This window comes from Scylla paramamosain, unplaced genomic scaffold, assembly GCF_035594125.1.
Source record: "Scylla paramamosain isolate STU-SP2022 unplaced genomic scaffold, ASM3559412v1 Contig6, whole genome shotgun sequence".
Classification (NCBI taxonomy): Eukaryota; Metazoa; Arthropoda; class Malacostraca; order Decapoda; family Portunidae; genus Scylla; species Scylla paramamosain.
The window spans coordinates 716,594-732,500 of record NW_026973671.1 but is presented as its reverse complement, the minus strand read 5'-3'; the positions used below and the strand labels follow the sequence as shown (position 1 = coordinate 732,500).

At 40.7% G+C, this 15,907-nt stretch overlaps 2 long non-coding RNA genes across 4 annotated transcripts in view; one reads left to right on the top strand and one right to left on the bottom strand.

The window, feature by feature from the left end:
• The window catches only part of LOC135096734 (uncharacterized), a 35,676-nt gene that overhangs the window by 4,361 nt on the left and 15,408 nt on the right, over positions 1-15,907 (bottom strand). For 2 of the 3 annotated variants that reach the window (XR_010264976.1, XR_010264977.1), the window contains exons 2-3: positions 14,284-14,362; positions 13,901-14,108 (exon numbers count right to left, since the gene is read on the bottom strand). This is a non-coding gene — a long non-coding RNA (uncharacterized LOC135096734). Of the gene's footprint in view, positions 1-13,900; positions 14,109-14,283; positions 14,363-14,585; positions 14,699-15,907 lie in introns of those variants that run through there. The other variant, XR_010264975.1, reaches the window with a different exon arrangement.
• On the top strand, positions 499-4,489 carry LOC135096738 (uncharacterized). Its single transcript, XR_010264982.1, has 3 exons — positions 499-969; positions 2,399-2,567; positions 3,689-4,489. It is a non-coding gene; the product is annotated as an uncharacterized LOC135096738 (long non-coding RNA).

Genomic DNA, 15,907 nt, shown 5'->3' with positions numbered 1-15,907 from the left:
ATTTCTTGAGTGATTCCTTGTTAATATTTAATAGGCAATGTTGAGTGTGTGCCGAGACACCATAAGTCTCCATATTATCTAAATAATATTTTATCGTGATAGAATTAAATACAGATAAGCACTGTAAATCGAAGCAACAGGGTGTCTGTAAATGTTGCATTTTTTTTCTTTGTTGCTAAGCGGTTGTCTTCGATATTATTCTTTATGAAATACCTGGAATGTAATAATTATTCATTGCTGATACACCAATAGCCTTAAAAACATGCTTTAAATGTTTTTTTTTTTTTCCTTCTTTGTCAAGCGTATTGTTTATTGCGACACCTGGCATCGTTACTGAAAACTTGCCATTGTATGTCGATTTACATTTATCGTATACATTTTTACGTAAGGTGATGATGAAAATTGTTCATAATGAAACAGAAAGCTCAGACGTTCTATATAATATTTCGGTGACGCAAGGTTATTTCGACCTAGTAACGTCAGTAATCATTAGATGGAATATTCTACTCTGGGAAGATATGCTAGGTAAGAAATATTTCTTGTTATCTCAACTGAAACATTTAGTAATATGAAATTTTGAGGAAGTATGATGAGAAGAATAATAAAAGCATAAAAGTAGTTACATGCGCATCGATATTTCCAACTGGTAAACCGCCATTTTTTTTTTTTTGTCCACGATTACGAGGTGCCCACCAGGCGCCAAACGCCAGTTCCAGACTAGTAGCTGCATCTTTATCCTGTACCTTGTGAGACCCAGGCCTGTACCTTCATCAAGCCTGATACTACCTGCTTACTGCACTTCTGGGACACTAGAGGCTGTGTTGACGCTGTTGCTGAGGCTTAACTACACGGCCTCATCAAAAACACCACCAAGGGCACAGCCAACCAATATTCTACCTACCTACCTCCTAAGGCCCTAAGACCAAAGGCCCTTGCATCCAACAACATTCCTGGTCTCCTCCCTCGCATGTAAGTTACAATTCAATGGTTGCTTAACCTCAGCTTGTAAGCCATGTCATTACTAAGTGCGTTTATTTGTGCATGATGTATACTCATTTTTTTTTGTTTACCTATCTAAAATAAATTATGTTGAAGCATGAAGTCATTAGCAAACTAAATTATTAACTAATGGGGACTGACCTGCACTCTTAGTTTGGTTAGTTTGATTGTATACCTATGTTAGATTATGCTGGTTTCGCTAGGTTAGGTTAGGTCAGGCTAATTCGGTTTGGTTGGTTATGGTGGTTAGTTTCATTAGTTTGTTAGGTTGGTTACCAAGGTTAAGTGGTACTCTGTTACATCCGGCTGGTGGGCACGGGTGAGAGGAAGACTGATGAATGAGTGAAAATGTAGTGCAGTTTGCTCCACGAGTCCACCTAGCACTCGTGGAAAAAAAGTGTTTCTTAAGTATTGTAATAATCCCTGAATTCCTGAAGGGCAAGTACCGTTAAGTACTACTGATTTTTTAGTAATTACTTTTGTGTCATAGATTCAGAGTTTGCATGTCCTCTCTGTAATCATGTATCAAGGTCAGTGAAAAATTATGTAAATCATTGCCTGTTGCATTCAAATGAATACAGAAGAGTTATCAAATGCCCATTAGGGGGTTGCAAACACTTTCATCATACACAGGGCTAAAGGCTCATATATACTGAGACCATCAAGAATATAGGTCAGAAAGTGTTGAAAATTTGTTGATCTTGTCTCCATTTGAAATTACAGAGTAAAACTGTTGTGCCAACAAGTTTGTGATGGAATGAAGGATTTATCAAAGCATTTGAGACAGCACATTGATAATGGCACCAGAATTCAGTGCCCCCTTTAATCAGTGCTCCAAAATGTTCTCAAAGACATTTAAATCACACATAAGTAGGCATCAAAGATGTCAAACAGTTAAGGACTTGCCAACTGAAATTATCTACTCATCAAATTCAGACCTTTGTGATGAGTTGTCACCAAGTTTGGAGGTGTCCAGTACAAGAAATGACATTTATAACTTGGATCAGCCTATAATTTTTATGGGTAATGATATGTAACCAAAGGAGGTGTAATACTGCAACCAGGAACACTGTAAATAATAGCAGTTTTCTTATCACTTCACCTTTGAAAGAGTTATTAACTGGTTCCTTTATGCTTAATGAACAGGAATGGGATGTGTGGGTATTTGTTATAAAAATTATGATAGAAAAGTACCTTGTGGTCTATAAAAACCACGTTACCATTATTATTACCTGGTCTTTTGTGGGAGAGACTTTAGGTGGAGGAGGTAAAATATCTAGTGCAGTTCTGCCACAAGCATTGATTGGTGAGGAAGGGGTGAAGATGCTAGAGACAAGTCATGAAATCCTTACCAGAGGTGGCTAGGTTATATTTATTTATTTATTTTTAATACTTTCAGGGGAATCAAGATTTACTACAGCAAGATATATGCTGGCAATTGATGGTGTTGTTGTCACTGAGCATATTGCCACATTTACCACTGGCCTAGCTTTGCTGTTGGCCTCCTATTACTACTTCATTATAATGTACCCCATGGATTCTGCATCAACACCTGAGTTCATTCAAAGGTAATTCATATATATATATATATATATATATATATATATATATATATATATATATATATATATATATATATATATATATATATATATATATATATATATATATATATATATATATATATATATATATATATATATATATATATATATATATATATATATATATATATATATATATATATATATATGGATAAATCTGTCCAGAACACCTTCAGTATTAACAGTCAAAGACACATTGCTTTTCTTATACTAAAATTACTAAGCTGAGATTCATGTAACTCTGTGGTATGTAGTAACAGCTTGCAGATTAGAATTGCAGTTTTTAAGGATATGCACAAAATTTACATTATTTACAATGTGTACACAATAATACATTACCCTTCATCACTACAGATGTTTTGTTGGCATCAATCCCGAATGGCAGAGCAAGATAGAAGTAAAAAAAAAACATTGCAAAAGGCATTCTGAAGTCCATCCGAAGGTCCTGTCCCTGATTAATGCTATTGCTGATGTAGACTGGAGGAGCTAAATCCCACAAGATAATGTTTATTACTTATGAAAACATTGTTTTATCATTATGGAGATTAATCATTATTATTTTCTTTTAAGAAATCTTGGAACACTTATATTGGATCATTATGGAGATTAATCATTATTATTTTCTTTTAAGAAATCTTGGAACACATATATTGGATCATTATGGAGATTAATCATTATTATTTTCTTTTAAGAAATCTTGGAACACTTATATTGGATTTTTGTTGAGTGAAAAATAAGCTTCCAGGAAGTCACATGTATTAGTGTCTTATTTACCATTTCATTTTACCTCACAAAAATTAATTTGCTTTATTACTCATTTTATTAGCGATGCTATGAGTGTGCTATGACAGTTAGATTGCTTCAATGTGCTTGTGCCTGGAGAAAGGGGCTGGTCATCCCTATCTGGAAACTTAGTGGGCCATCATTTATTTTATTTATTTATTACCATTGACTTCTGTAGAACTAAACAATTTGCCCTGTAGTATATACCTTACTGTTTATATAAAGTACTTGTATTGTGTGTTCAAGACTGAAGACAACAATGTAACTTTTGTATCATGTTTTCATTATCTTAATTATTGCAGATGCTGTCAGCCACTACAATTGTGATACTCAAGTGGATGAAACTTCTCTTCCATTCTTGCTGATGTACTTAAATATTTTTTTTTTCTTAATGATGTGTCAATGATTATAATGGTGATGCTGTAAAGGTGATGTACTTAAATGCCTAGGTTCATTATCTATTTTTTTTCTGGAATGCTCTTTTTAATGGTATAATGATGATTATATAATAATGGTGATGATGATGATGATGTCAAGTTTTCTCCTTGCAAGTATAATGATGATTATAATGGTGGTGATGATGATGATGATGATAAAGGTTTTCTCCATGATTGGTGTTGCATAGTTAAATACCTAGGTTCATATTTTTTTTTCTGGAATGCTCTTTTTTATTGGTGTGTGCAGTGATTATAATGGTGATGATGATGTTGATGATGTAAAGTTCTTTCCACGCTGGTTTATGTATAGTTAAATGCCTAGGTTCTTTATGATTTTTTTTCATTTCTGGAATTGTCTTTTAATGAAGTGTAATGATGATGATGATAATGTAAAGTTCTCTACATGCTTGCTGATGCAGTGAAATGCTTAGATTTATTATTACTTTTATATATTTATTTATCATTTTTTAGGAATGCTCTGATGAAGAGTCAAGTAATTGATTAAATTGTATAGTGTGGTTTAGTAGAAATATTTTTGCAAGTTTATCTAATGTATTTTTAGTTTTAAAAATGTGCTCAGGTAATTTCTCCTTTTACCTCATTTTGATTTTGAAGCCTCTTATCTAGTTCATCTTTTACATGAGAACATGAGGAAAATGTAGGCTGTCCATGCCCCAACCTGACGTGCTGTTGGACACATTATTTGTATTGAATAAAATCTTTCAGCTATGAATTTTCTCATGTTTATAACTTTTCCATGGGCAGTAGGACAACATTCAGGTTCCAGTGTTTCTTATTACTGATGCAGTACTTTCTCTAAAAGGATGACTTTTTTTTCCTTCTTTCTCAGCTTGGTTATCAAATTCCTTGCACATTTCAGTCCTTGCATTCCTTCTGTGCTTCTCTCATAAACACATACAGTTTAAATAATACCTTGCTTATTTTTCCAAAAATGTTTCAGATACAGGAAACAGTTAATTTATTTTCATATACTTTGGTTCAGGTGAAGTGATTTCCCACAGAGGTAATGATATATTTTTGTACTTTTGATAGATATGTGATATACTCAAGATCTGTTCGTATAGAAAGGAATATTTAATATTCATAAAAAAATCCTCAAAGTGCCCTAGTAAATATAAGTTCTACTGAGTCAACTGGGATTTTAGTATTTATTTAGCTATATTGTTATTAAATGTAAAAAATCTCATGAGTGCAGAATAGTCACATTTCTGCAGTACGCCAATTGCTCCATTTTCCAGACTGTCAGTATCCAGACTCGTCATTATCCAGACAAGTGTCTGATTGGCTATCGTGACAGTAAGAGTTGCTCTCTGGAGGGTAAGGGTAACTATTCAGACAGTACGTCATTATCCAGGTGTGTTACAGTCATGTGCACCCCTATCCAGATGTTGCAGTCTCCGGATGGGCCTCTGGTTAATAACTAGGATGGATATTGGAGAGATTACAGCATTTTACTGTTGTAATTAAAACATTGCTGTTGATTCAGCATATATATAATCTCAGTATATCAAATTTGCTCTTTGATATACTATCAAACACTGGTTTCTTCTGATACCTGCTCTTTTCTACATACAGCGAACTTTTCAGTTTGTCATAAAAAAAGTTTGTGTATACCAGTTGCCCATTGCTCTCAGTGTGCTTTTTGTTTACATGCTGACCATCTGGAGGAAATAATATACTCCTGCCTGGCTGCCAGTCAATCGACCTTTTGAACTGTTGCTCTTTGTATACTGAATACAGTTTATTAATATGTGGTGCATGGTTCGGTTGGCCAGCAGGCATTCGGGCGTGTGATCAGCTGGCAATTGTAAACAGTAATGTGTAGTGAGAGCAGCAGCATTGCAACGGCCACCATTTGTATCTAAAGTCATAATTTGATATGTATGTACTGTGTTGTCTTAATTGCATATACAATAGTACACATACACAGGTATGCAAACTTTCATCTGATATACAGAGAAAGTTTGGCATGTACAATAAAAGGTCAGATGCCAACGAGTCTTTAGATGTATCTTTTTTTTTTTTTTTTTTTAATCAACCCAGACTTTCCAAATTAGTTTGATATATGAAGGATCTATGTGCTGTACTGCTACCATCAAGTGTACACAATATGGGTATTAACTAGACATTTCTTAAGAAATTGATACAGTTAAGTTGTTCACAAGTTCCTGTAAACTACAAATACTGTTTGCCAGTACTGTTCCTGTAAGACACAATACAATAACATTGAGAAATAGATTTTCCCCTTTTTCTTTAGCAAGTAATTTCTGTAAATGGTATACAGAAAAATCCTGTCATAATTTACAAGGAAAAAAAAATACAGAAACCTTTAAAATTTACAGAAAATCGGATTTATATGGAAATTCTTGTTTACAGATACCTAAATTTTACAGAAAAAGTTTGGCAGCCTGGTTGCCAGTGAATTTTCTGTAAAATTTACAGATTATTTTTTACAGTGTAGGACAAGAAGTTTAGAGGATCATTGATGAATAATTAGAAGACAGGACAGAACCCTAAGGAACACCACTGTTAATAGATTTAGGAGAACAGTGACCGTCTACCACAGCAGCAATAGAACGGTCAGAAAGAAAACATAAGAAGTTACAGACAAAAGGAAAGAAGCCGTAGGAAGGTAATTTGGACATCAAAGCTTTGTGCCTGACTCTATCAAAAGCTTTTGATATGTTCAAGACAACAGCAAAAGTTTCACCAAAATCTTTAAAAGAGGATGACCAAGACTCAGTAAGAAAAGCTAGATCACCAGTACAGCGGCCTTGACGGAACCCATACTGGCAATCAGATAGAAGGTTGTGAAGTGATAGATGTTTAAGAATCTTCCTGTTGAGGGTATATTAAAAAAAAAACCTTAGATAGGCAGGAAATCAAAGCAATAGGATGGTAGTTTAAGGAATTAGAACGGTCACTCTTTTTAGGAACAGGCTGAATGTAGGCAAACTTCCAGCAAGAAGGAAAGGTAGATGTTGACAGAGTTAAAAGAGTTTGACTAGGTAAGGTACAAGCACGGAGGCACAGTTTCGGCGAACAATAGGAGGGACCCCATCAGGTCCATAAGTCTTCCGAGGGTTTAGGCCAGCGAGGGCATGGAAAACATCATTGCAAAGAATTTTATAAGGTAGCATGAAGTAGCCAGAGGGTAGAGGAGAGAGAGGAACAAGTCCTGAATCATCCAAGGTAGAGTTTTTAGCAATGGTTTGAGTGAAAAGTTCAGCTTTAGAAATAGATGTGATAGCAGTGGTGCCATCTGGATGAAATAAAGGAGGGAAAGAAAAAAGAAGCAAAGTTATTGGAGATGTTTTCGGCTAGATGCCAGAAGTCATGAGGGGAGTTAGATCTTGAAAGATTTTGACACTTTCTTTTAATGAAGGAGTTTTTGGCTAGTTGGAGAACAGACTTGGCTTGGTTCCGGGCAGAAATATAAAGCACATGAGATTTTGGTGATGGAAGGCTTAAGTACCCTTTGTGGGCCACCTTTCTATCATCTATAGCACAAGAAGGTTAAGGTCGAGAAAAAGAGTGAGGAATGAATGCCTCCATGCCAGACACTATCACCTCTGTTATGCGCTTAGCACGCAAAGACGGATCTCTGACACGGAAGTAGTAGTCATTCCAAGGAAAATCAGCAAAATACCGCCTCAGGTCCCCCCAATCTAGCAGAGGCAAAATGCCAGAGGCACCTCCGTTTAGGGGGATCCTGAGGAGGGACTGGAGCGATAGGATAAGATACAGATATGAGACTGTGATCGGAGAAGCCCAGCGGAGAAGAGAGGGTGACAGCATAAGCAGAAGGATTAGAGGACAGGAAAAGGTCAAGAATGTTGGGCGTATCTCCAAGACAGTCAGGAATACGAGTAGGGTGTTGCACCAATTGCTCTAGGTCGTGGAGGATAGCAAAGTTGAACGCTAGTTCACCAGGATAGTCAGTGAAGGGAGAAGAAAGCCAAAGCTGGTGGTGAACAATGAAGTCTCCAAGAATGGAGATCTCTGCAAAAGGGAAGAGAATCAGAATGTGCTCCACTTTGGAAGTTAAGTAGTCAAAGAATCTCTTATAGTCAGAGGAGTTAGGAGAGAGGTATACAGCACAGATAAATTTAGTTTGAGAGTGACTCTGTAGTCGTAGCCAGAAGGTGGAAAACTTGGAAGATTCAAGAGCGTGGGCACGAGAGCAGGTTAAGTCCAGCTTTGGATTGAAAATGAAGATAGAAAAAGTAGGAGGGAACAGAAAAGGGGCTACTGTCAGTTGCTTCAGACACCTGAGTTTGTGAGAAAAAGAAGATGAGGTTTAGTAGAGGAGAGGTGGACTTCTACAGATTGAATATTAAATCTAAGACCGCGAATGTTGCAGAAGTTAACGAAGGAAAAGTTTAGGTGAATGTCAAAACACTTACGGTCATTATCAGAAGAGCAGTCTGACCTGGGAACATTTGTGAGCCCCTCCCCATATGGGGACTGCGAGGCTGGTGTAGAAGTTGCCATGATAATTTTGAATTTTTGAGTGAAAGGTGTGTGTGTTATTAGGTGCTTGTAGTTTTGTAAGCAGGAAGAGAGGCTGTGACTGCCCCCTTGTGTTGTGAGACACAAAGGGAAACGTTCAGTGAGGCCACAGCTGGGTTTAATGATAAGTTTACAGCATCCCCTCATCCAGTGCTTTAGACTTCAATGGGAGTAATTATCATTTCAGCAGGTGCCTACTGCCTCCTCCTACTAATGGAAACAAGTAGTACTGTTCCTTACTGTCCTGCAACACTCACCTACTGGTAGCTAAGCCACAACACCGGTCTGAGAACACCGAGGCATGTTCTGTTCCTTACTGTCCTGCAACACTCTCCTACTGGTAGCTGAGCCACAACATCGGTCTGAGAACACCGAGGCATGTTCTGTTCCTTACTGTCCTGCAACACTCCCCTACTGGTAGCTGAGCCACAACACTGGTCTCAGAGAACCGAGGCATGTTCTGTTCCTTACTGTTCCTTACTGTCCTGCAACACTCCACTACTGGAAGCTGAGCCACAACACCGGTCTGAGAACACCGAGGTATGTTCTGTTCCTTACTGTTCCTTACTGTCCTGCAACACTCCCCTACTGGTAGCTAAGCCACAACAACGGTCTGAGAACACCGAGGCATGTTCTCTTCCATACTGTTCTGCAACGCTCCCCTATTGGTAGCTGAGCCACAACATGTGTCTGAGAACACCGAGGCATGTTCTGTTCCTTACTGTCCTGCAACACTCCCCTATTGGTAACTGAGCCACAACATGTGTCTGAGAACACCGAGGCATGTTATGTTCCTTACTGTCCTGCAACTATTTCCTACTGGTAGCTGAACCACAACACCGGTCTGAGAACACCGAGGCATGTTCTGTTCCTTACTGTCCTGGAACACTCCCCTACTGGTACCTAAGCCACAAGACCGGTCTGAGAACACCGTGGCATGTTCTCTTCCTTACTGTCCTGCAACACTACCTTAATGGTAGCTAAGCCTCAACACAGGTCTGAGAAAACCGAGGCATGTTCTGTTCTTTACTGTCCTGCAACACTCGCCTACTGGTAGCTGAGCCACATCACCGGTGTGAGAAAACCGAGGCATGTTCTGTTCCTTACTGTCCTGCAACACTCCTCCACTGGTAGCTGAGCCACAACACTGGTGTGAGAACACCGAGGCATTTTCTGTTCCTTACTGTCCTGCAATACTCCCCTACTGGTACCTGAGCTACAACACCAGTCTGAGAACACCGAGGCATGTTCTCTTCTTAACTGTCCTGCAACACTCCCCTACTGGTAGCTGACCCACAACACCAGTCTGAGAACACCGAGGCATGTTCTGTTCCTTACTGTCCTGCAACACTCCCCTACTGGTAGCTGAACCACGACACCGGTCTGAGAACACCGAGGCATGTTCTTTTCTTAACTGTCCTGCAACACTCCCCTACTGGTAGCTAAGCCACAACACCGGTCTGAGATCACCGAGACAGGTTCCCTTCCTTACTGTCCTGCAACACTCCCCTACTGGTAGCTGAGCCACAACACCGGTCTGAGAACACCGAGGCATGTTCTCTTCCTTACTGTCCTACAACACTCCCCTACTGGTAACTCAGCCACAACACCGGTCTAAGAACACCGAGGCATGTTCTCTTCCTTAATGTCCTGGAACACTCCCCTACTGGTAGTTGACGCACAACACCGGTCTGAGAATCCGAGGCATGTTCTGTTCCTTTCTTTTTTGCAACACTCCCCTACTGGTAGCTGAGCCACAACACCGGTCTGAGAACACCGAGGCATGTTCTGTTCCTTACTATCCTGCAACACTCCCCTACTGGTAGCTGAGCCACAACACCAGACTGAGAACACCGAGGCATGTTCTCTTCCTTACTGTCATGCAACACTCCCCTACTGGTAACTGAGCCACAACACCGGTCTGACAACACCGTGGCATGTTCTGTTCCTCACTGTCCTGCAACACTCCCCTACTGGTAGCTGAGCCACAACACCGGTCTGAGAACACCGAGGCATGTTCTGTTCCTTACTATCCTGCAACACTCCCCTACTGGTAGCTGAGCCACAACACCAGACTGAGAACACCGAGGCATGTTCTCTTCCTTACTGTCATGCAACACTCCCCTACTGGTAACTGAGCCACAACACCGGTCTGACAACACCGTGGCATGTTCTGTTCCTCACTGTCCTGCAACACTCCCCTACTGGTAGCTCAGCCACAACACCAGTCTGAGAACACCGAGGCATGTTTTGTTCTTTACTGTCCTGCAACACTCCCCTACTGTTAGCTGAGCCACAACACCGGATTGAGAACACCGAGGCATATTCTGTTCCTTACTGTCCTACAACACTACCCTACTGGTAGGTGACACACAAAACCGGTCTGGGAACACCGAGTCATAATCTGTTTCTTATTGTCCTGCAACACTCCCCTACTGGTAGCTGAGCCACAACACCGGTCTGAGAACACCGAGGCATGTTCTGTTCCTTACTGTCCTGCAACACTCCCCTACTGGTAGCTGAGCCATAACACCGGTCTGAGAACACTGAGGCATGTTCTCTTCGTTACTGTCCTGCAACACTCCCCTACTGGAAGTTAAGCCACAACACTGGTTTGAGAACACCGGGGCATGTTCTGTTCGTTAGTGTCCTGCAACACTCCCCTACTGGTAGCTGAGCCACAACACCGGTCTGAGAACACCGAGGCATGTTCTGTTCCTTACTCTCCTGCAACACTCCCCTACTGGTAGCTGAGCCACAACACTGGTCTGAGAACACCGAGGCATGTTCTGTTCCTTACTCTCCTGCAACACTCCCCCTAGTGGTAGCTGAGCCACAACACCGGTCTGAGAACACCGAGGCATGTTCTCTTCCTTACTTTTCGTGACAGACAGATGGAAACCCGTGATGACATATTTACAGCCCCCACTTACTTCACTTATCTACCTGCTTAGCTAAGAACAAGTTAATTTACCCAAAGTGATGAATTAGTTTTCTAAAACTCGAATACCAATTAATACGTGAACTAACGACCTGTTTTACATTAAGATTTCCACAATGAACAAGAAAGTAATGGTTGGTAGTCGCCAGATATCTTTTTAAATGAATTGTAGAATGTGAAATAATTTTAAGTGAATGTAAACTACTAAAACAAACAATAAACCAACCTCAGACGAACAATTAACAGCTGCAAGTGTTCCATGACTGTCCTGCCACATCCAGCGGGACGCCAAGTGATCCGTAAAACAAGTCTGCGGAGCACCGAAGCGTATCTACTCCCTCAATTTTGGTAGTGTACGGATGAAACCCATTCCAGACAAGCGGTTCCCACTCTTTGCTACTAGTTACTTACTTAATTTCCTATTTACTTATCAGCCTACCCTACTTACTACCTATCCACCTATCTAATTATTGCCTGTTTATTCTACTGCCCAGCTACCAAGCCTATTAACTTCCCTATATACCTACTTAATACAAGTGTCCTACTTACCTACCTACCTGTCTGCAATTTCGTCTACACAAGAGCTACTTCCCTCTCCTAGAAGCACCGAGGCACTATCGCACAACGGGAGTCATCCAGCACTGATCAATAACTGAGGGATAAACGAAAAATAAAGTTGGGAGGGACTGAAATATGTAGCAAGGGTGAGGCTGGGTCGTGGGCTGCGTGACGACTTGTCAAACCGAGATTCCAGGAAAAGACATGAGGTACACCAAGAACGTAATGGAGATGAGTACGGGAGTGAAAGTGTAGTAATGCAGGTCAGGAGGAAGGAACGCACGCTATGTAAATCCCAGGCGAATCTAGTCCTGTCTCTCTTTTGATGTCACGCAGGAAAGCAAACATGAATGAATTTTACTGGCGAGAAGGTGCGTCAATACAACGCTCCAGCGTGTGGGCGGTGTGCAGATCAGCAAGGTAAGGAGGCAGAGACGGGAAGAACGTCAACCACAAGTTTATATACGCCGCAGCAAATCAGGTTATTATACAACAAAAGAGAAATGGTAAAGAAAAAAATAAATAGAAAAAAAACCTATTTGTCGTTAAAAAGAACTAGATACCATTAACTAGAAAGTAATCCAGGAATATTTAGGTGATGTGCAAAGATGAAAGAATCCAAAGAAAACCATGATTAGTAAGAGCACCATTAAATATACGATATCAAATAATTAATGCAGAATATAAAAAAAAAGTCGAAATCTTTTCCGGAAATAGCGTTCGATAGCGCGGCTCACATACAGCTTATTGCAAACTCCGTGATTGGATTCATTCAAGCCCGACAACTTCATAAAGGTGTGATGGGAGTATTCATCTTAATGGCTGTTAACTGAACTACGTGGCTAACACTTACCATTGCATTTACTACTAAAACTGCTCTCTCTCTCTCTTGCTCAGTCACACACACACACACACACACATATGGTGACGTTCCTAAGGGCCTTCCCTACACCACTCTCCGCCGGAAACCAGGACGTCAGGAAGCATCTCAGAGGCGCACAACCAAAAGCTTTGTCTCGTCCCTGAAGACTGACTGGTAAAGTTGTTGTGGGAGTCCTAGCAGTGGCTTCTGTGAGTGTGAGTGTGTGTGTGTCATGGTAATCTATCATGCTTTGCGTGTTTCTCTGACAGCACAAGGATAAAGGTCAAGGGCTACAAGTAAATATCACAAAAATGCCATCCGCTGTACGCTGTGCCTCCTCTAGGCCACGAAGCCTCGGTACACCGAGAGGCTATTCTGTGAAGGAAAAAATCGGCGATCAATATAAAGACAAAACTGAGAATATATACCCACTGATCAGATTGCACATTTTCAGGTTTCAATGAAGCGTATACAATATAATTTCTCTTATTGTGAAAATGCACAAACTAAGCAAAAAAAAAATGTGCACTAATTTCCTAAGGATGTCGCCTGCAGGTAAGAAGAGTGTAAGTCCAGGAATCTGTTTCATCATGACCACGAAGGGAATCCGAAACTTACGAAGACGAGAAACACACACACACACACACACATACACGTTATATTCTACGACTTAGACACACAACCAAGGAAGCTGAAGCATCTAGCCAAAAAACGTAAATGATTTAGAGCATTCAAAACCCACCCAGGCGTCAGTTCGATTTTAAAGTGAGGCCTCACGTCCACCACTTCATTACACCGACTATTCATCCACAGCCAACAAAGGTTACTGGTCTCAGGTTGAAAGGTGGTCACGAGGTTAACCAGAAATATTGCAGTGAAGATGAAACTTAAAACTCGATTAAATCCGGTAAAATCCTCTTATTCATCACGCGTGAGAGAGAGAGAGAGAGAGAGAGAGAGAGAGAGAGAGAGAGAGAGAGAGAGAGGCAGGTATAAGTTGATTAAGGCAAACGGGAAGGAAATTGTTCATCATCATTAACCTAACGCTGCATTCATCTAGGTTCACAATGGTGTGTATGTGTGTTCCTCTCATTTTAAAAATTTGCACTCACTTTGAATAACAATCACTGGGAAAAGTATACGTAAAAGAAATAACAATTAAAACTTTCTAAAATTCACTTACCACCATAACAACCACCATCACCACCACGACTTCTAGATGCTGCATCCGCAAATACCATCATCACCACCACCACAGTCCCGCACATTCACCATCGCTATCACCATCACCACCACCGGTGTAGACAACACCGCCACGTCCACACAGAATGCCAGGCCAGCACACAGAGAGGCACAAACACGAGGGTCACAATGAGCTCGGTCGTTTGCCTCTAAAACACAAAACCGTCGTTCATCAGATGGAAGAACGAGGCAATGAAAGAGCAAACTGGTGTATCTCTCTCAGTATCAACAGTTTGGCGAAAAAAAATCTCTTTTCTTATGCCTCATTAATCGTGCAGGCCAACAAACATGCAAACAAACACGCGGCACAGTCCCAGTGGTCACCTGCATGGCCGACAAGGGTTCATCGAGTCTGTGTTCACTGCCTCTGGTTCTGGACGAGTTTCGAAGCACTTTGTGAAGCCTGAGGGATTAATTTATTTGTTTGTTAGTGATTCAGCCTTTCCGTTTGTTACTCTCGGTGAAAATACCTGAGTTTATTTTGGGTATAACTTCTGGTTTGTTTTTTCTGAAATAAAACTGACATATTTTCACTTACACACACATACAAAAAAAAAAAAATCACATACACATATTTACTTTCTATTAATGTACATAAAAAAAAAAAGTTCATTTTTAACACTCACTCTTTGCCTTTGTCTAATACCACGACGGCCGTTTTCTGCATTTACTCCGTCAATAGCACTTATATTTTTCACCGAGTCCTTCATTGCCTGTTATCATAAAATTTATTTTCGTTTCTCTTTGATGTAACAGTGCTTCATCACATCCACTACCAGGCTTCACTTTCCTGACGGGAGCTATTCTGGTTCAATGAAGAGCTTCGAGCGGAATTTCTCAGGAGATTGCTACGTTCCTCTGTCTTTCCTGTTCGAAAATGACCCTACATTATTCTACAGTTCAGCTTGTGGTGTAGGTAGTAGTAGTTATACAGGACATACTTCGTTGTGTGTGTGTGTGTGTGTGTGTTTGTGTGTGTGTATTTAAAGCTCCAGTATTTTTCCGGTAAGAGTGACGACATGGACGCGTGCATCAGCCTCCCCACAATGGCCATGAAATGTAACACACTAAACTAATTAAGGATGGGAAACTGTATCGCGGTGGTTGTGTTTCTCTCACCGGCCGAGGTTATACGCCCCGAGCACCAGACAACTTCACTGTGAGGAGGCACTACGGAGTTTTAGTTTTAAGCTTCTGTACGTTTTCTATCTTTCTGAATGACTGACTGGCCTCCTGACTTTTGATTCGTTTCCACATTCTGTACGTTTAATATGTCTTTCTGACTGACTGACCGCCTTTCTTTGTTCGTTCTCACTTCGTTCTCACTTTATGTATGTCTTATTAATCTTTCTAACTGATAGACAGACTTTCTTAGTTCCTTCTCACTTTCTTTATCTTTTATCTATCTTTCTGCCTGACTAACCGACTCTCTCTCTCTCTCTCTCTCTCTCTCTCTCTCTCTCTCTCTCACACATACACACAAAACAACTGCCTAGTCAGCAACACCATTCACGCCACACATGCAGATGCATCTCTTTATACCACTGTATGGGGAGAGGGGGTAGGGGTGGGGGTGGGAGGGAGCATTAGAAGACTTAATATTTTCCACGCCTTCTTCTACGGTCCACTCATCTCACAGTACGAGAGATTTTAGCCCTGACGTACGAGTAAGCTGCTAAGGGTCGAGGAGGGAGGGAAAGAGTGGAGGGGAGCGGCGTGAGGGTGCCGGATGGAGGAGAAGTGGAGAGGGGAATAAGAGGCAAGTGAGAGAAGTGGTAAGAAAGGTGTGTCAAGTAAACAAGAGAGAGAGAGGCAGGCACTGGGGAACAACGCTGGGCTGACGAAGGCGGCGGCGTGGTCTGTAAGAAAGAGAGAGAGAGAGAGAGAGAGAGAGAGAGAGAGAGAGAGAGAGAGAGAGAGAGAGAGAGAGAGAGAGAGAGAGAGAGAG